The sequence below is a fragment of the Propithecus coquereli genome, unplaced genomic scaffold, assembly GCF_000956105.1.
Source record: "Propithecus coquereli isolate 6110/MARCELLA unplaced genomic scaffold, Pcoq_1.0 Scaffold103, whole genome shotgun sequence".
Lineage (NCBI taxonomy): Eukaryota > Metazoa > Chordata > Mammalia > Primates > Indriidae > Propithecus > Propithecus coquereli.
In genome coordinates, this window is record NW_012134192.1 from 2,848,502 (window position 1) to 2,857,394 (window position 8,893).

At 37.9% G+C, this 8,893-nt stretch overlaps 1 non-coding gene across 1 annotated transcript; it reads right to left on the reverse strand.

The window, feature by feature from the left end:
• Positions 1-386: 386 nt before the first annotated feature.
• On the reverse strand, positions 387-460 carry TRNAN-GUU. The gene has a single exon. It is a non-coding gene; the product is annotated as a tRNA-Asn (tRNA).
• Positions 461-8,893: the final 8,433 nt, after the last annotated feature.

Sequence of the window (8,893 nt, forward strand, 5' to 3'; positions counted from 1 at the left end):
CGCGGGCCTCCGGGGACGCCCCGAGCTGGGGCGGCGGGCGCGCGCGGTTAACGGGCACGCGCAGCTTCCGCGCGCTCCCGGAGCTCCCCGCCCCGCCCACTCGGCAGCCGCGGGAGCCTGGCGAGGCAGGGCCCGGTGCTCCGGTCTCGGGGCACGGCAAGCAGCCCTCACCTGACGCCGGGAGAGGAAAGCGGCTGGAGGAGGGACTCGCTCACCACCCCCCAGCACGGCCGGAAACCCAAGAGCACCCGCCGGTGGGCCGCGCGACGTGGAAATCGCCGGTTTCTCTGCTCCGGTCCTCGGACAATCCACCCCAGTTTAGCCCAGAGACCTTAACTCCGCGATTTGTGCAAAACTACCGGACAGCAGCTCATAAAACGAGGTTGCGTCCCTGGGTGGGCTCGAACCACCAACCTTTCGGTTAACAGCCGAACGCGCTAACCGATTGCGCCACAGAGACTCTGATGGCATGGGCTTCTTCAGCCATAGCTTTTATGAGGAATAATAAAGGCAGTGTGTGGCTGCTATTTTACTCTCAACTTGCCGATTCATACTACTGGAATCAAAATTTTTCCCTTAACATTTCCAGCCCTCCTAATTCTACTTTCCACATTTTAAAAACGTTGGAAAATTACAGGAAGATCGTGCAGGATTACAGATTGCAACGTGTATTAAAATACCGTTGCTTTCCCCCCCCAGCAACTTCCATTTGGAACGCTGTTTCAGGAAAATAACTATCTGATTAGTTTCCTCTTACAAGGAAATAAAAAATTTCATCTTGTGAGTTGAGAAACTTTTCTTTTGTTTCGAAGTAATTTTCCAGTGCTTTGTTTCCTAATCTTCATGACAAACTTGTGCATTTCCAAGGTCATCTGAATTATATGTATTTTGTCTTCTTTATATTTATTTTCAGGTGTTATTAAATGCACATATGCAATCCCTATTTGTTTTGTTACTAACCTAGAGTACAATTATTTCACACTAATATTTTGTTAGTGGAAAAAAACATCAGGAAAAAGCTACGGTAACATTTTTTTAGTCTCAATGCGTTGTAGTTTATTGCTAAATGTGTCCGTGATTCTCTTTAGAATTAGCCTATGCACCCACGTTTAAGCCATGCCACTTAAAACGCACAGCTGACAGGAGGATTATAACGCAAGTTGAGGACAGAGAAGTTAAAGAAGAAAACAGTATGATTTATGCTAACTCCTGAAAACTCTTAGCACAGAAACACTGCTGGCAGACACGTTACATCCCTGTAAATGCTCTGCATGAAAAGCGTCCCCTTTGTGTGTTTCCTGATGCCTCCTAAGGTATTCTTCAAATCTCCAAACAATCTCTTCTCTCCTCAAAGAATTGCAAGTTTCCACTTGTGAACTTGATTTTTAAGTTTTTAACAGTCACTGAATTGCTCTGTCTAGAGTGCCTCGAAAAAGAATCCGCATCATGAGCTGTGTACGACATGCCTTAGCCCCACCGACGCTGTGAGTGCCTGTTGCGTGATAAGACAACTTAAATTGGCTTTGGGACCAATTAGCAGCCGGGCTCCCTGCAATCGTTGAGATGTTAAACAGCTGTGAATTCACGCCAAGCTGCACCAGCCCGCTTTCAACAAACTTCTAGAAGGGCACTTGAAAATTCCGAATTTGAAAAAACAATCTAGAAAACGCTTACACAGAGCACATAATAATGCTACCTTCATACTTTATATTTTAGGTACCTGTTAATGTGAGCTAAAACTATCAGGCATTGGCTTTTCTTCTCCAAATACCAAAATAAGTGTCCTTTTTGCTATTGTTCTTTGTGCCTATCCAGTTAGAACAGACTGCAACCGCTGTACCTCACTGCCCTTCATTCAATATTTGCTCTCCTGCTTAAAATATTAGGAACAGTTCTAGTCAAGGAAATATCTTTAGGTCCAAACTCTTTTCCTCACTTCAGTCTTCATAATAACATTTTAACTTCTTAGAAGAGAGATGATGAGAAACAGCCCATGAGAAAAACTAATTCAGAAAAGAGTATTAACTCACTGTACACTAAAAATTTGTTTGAGTACCACTGTTGTAAAACTCAGCCTTCAAGGCTGGTTCTGCAATGTTTTTTTGTTTTCTGGGTTTTTAAACATTGTAAATAAAATAACTGGCTATTTCCATAGTTAATTAGCTTTGCCTTTTTTTTCTCCACTCGAAATTACTTCAAAAGAACATATAAATATTAAAAATATTGAATGGAATCTGAACATTTTACTCCAACGATGTATCTCTAATATAGCTTTCATGCAAAATGCCCACTTATTATACAAAAATAAGAGAACAGTATGTATTGTCATCTAAATCTTTGTAATTATCTCATCTTAGATTTTAATATTTATGATTGGTTTTTAAAGCCAAATTAAACCCACTGGATTAATTTTAGAAATATGCATTATCTTTCCTTAAATTTTAAGATAACCCAGGACAAATGATTCCAATAGCTTCATTAGTACTTAGGTCTTCATAATTGCTAAAAGTGAAATGGACTGGGCCTTTTGCCCCTTTTTTGTGTGTTATATACGAATTGAACTGCAGATTTACTTTTCCCAAGAATATGCGTTATCAGTGCGAGTGACCTGTGCAGATTAATGGGCCTACATATTTTATTTTCTTCTTATAGAGGAAAAGAGAGAAATAGAAAAAAGAAAGAACATCTTTGCAAATAACCACTGTGATTTATAGACCTTCCAGATACCATGAATCCAATGCTTGCAGGTAACACACCTCTGGCTTCATCCCAACAGCACAGGCGACTCACAGGATTTCCAGTAACATGATTGTGCATGACTCGAATTCTTTTCGGTTACTGTATTTCAGAAGTATGGTGACTGAATTGTTAGAAATGAAAAGTCCAGTTAGAATTTTTCAAAAAAATCCAGTGAGTTGCAGAAGTCATCTCCATAAATGGAAGATTGTGACACTAGGGAACAAGTTCAAAGAGAATGCTAAGCCAGATGTCACTATGAACAAGAGAAGAACGATGACACCAATTCTCAAAGCAAGTCACATTTTACAACCAATTTACAGTAAAGGTGAGTTGAACCCTTCCAACCAATCTCATGCTTAAAGCATGTTTCCAACTCACCAAAAATGTCCTCATACAAAGCTGTTAAGTTTAGTAAGCCAATAGCCACATGATGGAAACCAGTTTTCAGAGAGAATAGTGCTTCTACAGTTGACCTTTAGATTGAATCTACTATTCCATCCAATATTTTTAATATTTATATGTTCTTTTGAAGTAGTTTCAAGTGGAGGGAAAAAAAAGGCAAAGCTAATTAACTATGGAAATAGCCAGTTATTTTATTTAAAATGTTAAAAAAAAAAAAAACACTATAGAATCAGCCCTGAAGTCTGAGAAAAAAGAAAATTGAGAAAGATATAATTAGCATATTTCTTTTTTCATCATTTTTAAAAGTTGTGTCACTAGGAAAATTTCATGAAAGTAGATAATTATCTCCATTGTATTTTTAATTAAACAGACTTGGTTTAAGAGAAAAGGTAAAGGGAGATAAAAATAATACACTAATATTCTGCCTAGGGGGTTCAAACAAAAATTATTTAAAACATAGTTTTTTCTTTTTTTCTCTCTAATCCTGTGACGTATTATAAAATATAGTTTTTTCTTTGTGAACTTCTCTTTTGTATGTGGAAATCATTTCAAACTATTTTTATGGGTTTACCAAATAATACAAAGCAAAAATTTTAACCAGTGCTTGTCTCATTGGTAGAAAAGTATTATTCAGAAATAGCACCAGTGATTTCAACTGTGTCCAGACCAAAGGAATCTTGAATCCAGCTGGAAATGGGGGGTGGGTAACTTTCGTCAGTACACTGGGGAAACCTCTCCTGGAAGACCATGGTTATCTCAGCAAATTTTGTAAGTTCTGTCTCACAATACATCTCTTGACCACGCCACTATTAGTATGGAAGCCACGGCCTTTTGTTTTCCGTGATGTCTTCACAGAAGCCATTTGAGGCAACAGTTCTTTGCTGTCCCATGGACACAGTGAAAGTCCTGATGAATTGGTGCTACCGCCCACCTTTCTGAACTCACCTGTTAAAAATTAACATTTAAAAAAGTCAGAACAGATAACCCTCTTTTCATTGGCTTCAGAAGAATAGAGAAAATAAGCAGATTTGGAAGGGAGACTCAATTCCTCGGCTGTGAACTGCCTGAGCCTGGGTCTGGGGGTGTCCAAACTGTCAGCTGAGGAACTCAGACACAGGGGAGGAGACCGGTGTGGAATGAATTCAGCAAGGTGGCAGATGGAGGAGGAAGAACACTACACACTTCCTGATTTGGAGTCAGCGTTCCTCTATTTCCTCTTCAATAAAATTAATAATATTTGCCTTGCCTAACTCATAGGCCTATTGGAAAATCACACATGAAAAATATTTTTTACACTTCTAAGATGTCAGACAAATATGCCATTTAAATTTTTAAAGATTAATTATGTTTAAAAGAAATGAAAGAGAAAAACAGTATCTTGATTCAATCAGGGGGTGCAATTTCAATTAAACCGGGGAATCTAAGACTCTGGTCATTAAGGCCAAGATGATTTATTCAGGAAAAGCACCAGGCCCTGTCACACACTTCCTAGTGGCCTCCACATGTTCCCAGTGAAGGCACAGAGGGCATGATATAAAAGAGAAACTATTGTCCTCCATTTCCACAGTTCCAGTAAAATTTCAAGTTGGGGGTTACAGACCAATACCCCAGGAATAGCTTTCTCCTTACAGCTATTTCCCATAGAATGGATAGGAAACTTTGAAGCAACTAAATCATGAAGAAAATTGGACCTAGTCAAAAGTTGGTACTCAGGGAACCGTTCATTCAATAAACAGTTAGGTGTTGCATCATTACAATTTGGAAGACATATAAACGTTATTTGGGGAATTGATACATACAGGTGTAATCCAGATTTTAAACAAGCTCAGTATAAATCCATATTTGAAAAAAATCACTTTTGTAGTATTACAAAAATGATTCCTCTTAGGATATTGCAAATAGCAAGTGCTCGTGTATATTTAAAGTATGATCCTGCCCAAGGGGTGATTTTTGAATGTGAGATAACAGGAATCAAGCCTTTGCCCAGTGCCTGGAGTTCATGGACTGTAGTAAAAGTTGGTTTCAATTTCCTGTGGCACTTTCAGGACATGACCACTCCTGTAGCACCCCAAGTTGAAACCCCGGCATCAACTCAGCTTCCTCTTCTTTTATTTCTTACCTGTGGTCGCTCCCATAGATTCTACCTTTGCAATGTCTCTCAACTGTGACTTTGTCCCCTCCTCCCCACCTCCGTTCCCACTGCTCAGTATTAATCCAATGCATTCCATGCAGGTGGTTCCCTACCACAACCTAAACTCCAATAAATGCGTACCCAAAATAATATAGCATTACATATAGCACATATAATAATAAGCATTTACTGTCAGACCCCGTGCTAAATAAATACTACACATGCATCATGTTTACCCGTCATCTACTCTGTAAGAGGGGGACTATTGTTACGCCTGTTCTATGGATAAGGAAACGAAGGCTTACTATGGTTTAAAATTTAACTTTAAATCTATTTAAACTTCAAATAACTTGCGCAAGGTACCGCCTGCTGTTCCTTGCTCTGTCTTTTGTGCATGATCCTCCCTTGTCTATCTTGCCTACTAAAGTCTTGTTTCTCCTTCGGCCTTGTGCAGTGGCCTCGTCCTCTGTGAAACCTTTCCTGCTACCTCCAACTAGGTGTAATCCGTCCTTGCAAACCTTCTTGCACTTTTTACTTCTCCAAACTTCACATTATAGCATAACCATTTCTGTGCTTATTGAATTCCCCCTTCTAATTTGTATACTCCTTGAGGTGAGAAATGTTTCCATCTTTACACCTCCTGTAGCACTTGACTTAGTCATGCTAGACACATGTGTTGGATAACTGAAAATAATAAAGAAAATAAAAGAACTGTATTAAATGTTTGCTGTAGAAAACCAGTGCAGCCTACAGGTTCTTAATATGAGGCAGACCAAAAAATTAGCGCAGGAGATTACCAAGGGAGACTTGAGGAGTTCCAAGTTGGTCAAAGAAGAGACTAACAAAAATCCAAAGAGTTGTTTCTAGAAAAATTTTTTTTTAAGTTTTTAAAGTTTATAGTACTGCTATTCCTGAAGTTGATTCTGACATCATTAGGACTATAGTGCTTTTCTAGATTTATTCATTTAACAAACACTCTCTACAACACTTTGTGTCAGGCACTGTTCCAAGTCCTTTGCAAATAATTGCCCATTCAAATTTTATAACAACCTTGCAAGGTAGGTTTCAGTATTATCATCCTTCTTTTACAAGTAAGGAAACTTAGGAGTTAAGTAACTTAACCGAGATCACACAGCTAGTGACAGAGCAAAGAGTCAAACCCAGACATCTTCCTCAAGACTATTCTCTCTCTCTTTTTTCTTTAAATTACAGAGTAGCATTCATGTACCCTATAGTTAAACATTTTTTAACAATTTGGAAACTTTAAAAATCTTCCGTTATTTTAAAATATTTCTAGTTTGACATATTTTCAGACTTACAGGTTGTAAGAATAGCGTTGGGTGTGGTGGCTCATGCCTGTAATCCCAGCACTTTGGGAGGCAGGAAGATCACTTGAGCCCAGGAGTTCTAGATCAGCCTGGGCAACATAGGAAGACCTCGTCTCTACAAAAGAAAAATTAGCCAGGTGTGGTGGTGGTGCCTGTAGTCCTAGCTACTTGGGAGGCTGAGGCAGGAGGATCCCTTGAGCCCAGGCACTGGAGGTTGTAGTGAGCTATGATGATGCCACTGCACTCTAGCCTGTGAGACAGAGCAAGACTCTGTTTCAAAAAAAGGGGGTTTGTAAGAATTCTACAAAGAATTCAACCGAATTCCCCAAATGTTCATATCTTACTACATTTCTATTCTTTTCTCATTCTCTCTCACAATATGGAGGGCATTTTTTTCTGATCTGTTTGATGAATGATCTTTTCAATGTGCTGTTGAATTTGGTTTGCCAATATCTATTTTGTTGAGGATTTTGCGTTTATGTTCATCAGGGAGATTGGCCTGCAGTTTTCTTTTTTTGTTGTGTCCTTTTCTTGTTTTGCTATCAGGGTATCGATGGCCTCATAGAATGAGTTTGGAGGAATTCCCTCCTCTTCAATTTTTTGGAACAGTTTGAAAAGAATTGGTATTAGTTCTTCTTTAACTGTTTTGTAAAATTCAGCAGTAAAGTTGTCAGGTCCTGGGCTTTTCTGTAATGAGAGACTTTTTATTACTGAGTCAATCTCATTACTTGTTATTGGTCTATTCAGGTTTTCTATTTCTTCGTGATTCAATTTTGGTAGGTTGTGTGAGTCCAGGAATTTATCCATTTCTTCTAAGTTTTCCAACTTGTTGGTACGTCGTTATTTATAATAGTCTCTTATGATCTTTTGTATTTCTGTGGTATCAATTTTAATGGTTCCTTTTTCATCTCTAATTTTATTGGAGTCTTCTCTTTTTCTTAGTTTAGCTAAAGATTTGTAAACTTTGTTTATCTTTTCAAAAAATGAACTTTTTGTTTCATTGATCCTTTGCATTTTTTTAGTCTCTATTTATTTATTTCTGATTTGATCTTTATTATTTCTTTCTTTCTACGAATTTTGGGTTAAGTTTGTTCTTGTTTTTCTAAGTCCTTTTGAAGTGCTAGATTGCTTATTGAGATCTTTCTGTTTATTTGATGTAGGTGTTTATTTCTATAAACTTCCCTCAGAACTGCTTTTGCTGTATTGTGTAGGTTTTAGAATGTTGTGTTTCCATTTTCATTTGTCTCGAGAAATTTTTTAATTTCCATTTTAATTTCTTCATTGACCCATTGGTTATTCAGGAGCATGTTGTTTAATTTCCATGTGTTTGTAGAGTTTTCGAAGTTCCTCCTGTTATTGATTTCTAGTTTTATTCCATTGTAGGCAGAAAAGATACTTGATATGGTTTTGATTTTTAGAAATGTATTGAAACTTATTTTGTGGCCTAACATATGATCTATCCTGGAGAAAGTTCCATGTGCTGTTAAGAAGAATGTGTACTTTGCAACTGTTGGGCGAAATGTTCTATAAATGTCTGTTAGATCCATTTGGTCTTTCGTGCAGTGTAAGTCTGATGTTTCTTCATTAATTTTTCTGTCTGGATGATCTGCCCATTGTTGAAAGTGGAGTGTTGAAATCCCCTACTATTATTGTGTTGCAGTCTATCTCTCTCTTTAGATCTAATAATATTTGCTTTATATATTCAGGTGTTTTTTTCTGATCTGTTTGAGAGCGAATTGCAAACATGATACCCCCTAAATATTTCAATGTGTCTCCTAAATTAAGGAATTATTTTGCATAACTACAGTACAATTATTTAACAAAGTCAGGATTTTGACATGGATTCAACACTGTTAGAATTATGTCCTATCTATAGAACTTATTCAGATTTCACCAGTTGTTCCCATGAGGTCCATTATTGCAAAAGAAAGACCAAGACCACGATTTGCATTTAATCATCATGTCTTTCAGTTTGCTTTAATCTGTAACAATTCCTGAGTCTCTCTTTTTCTCTGTGTCTCTCTTGCTATCATGACTTTGACATTTCTGAAGAGTACAGGCCAATTATTTTGTAGAATGTCCCTAAATGTCCGGTTGTCTGATGTTCATGATTAGATTCAGACTAGGCACTTTTGCGCCACTTAACACATTTAGTAAAGTGGATATTGTAACATCAACCTGAAAGAATGGTAAAATGAAGAAAAATGAGGCTAGGATAAGCATAAAGAGATGTGTGATGTTGATCATGAGTTTGGCAGAGGCAGAACTTCTCAGTATTCTTCAATATTATTTA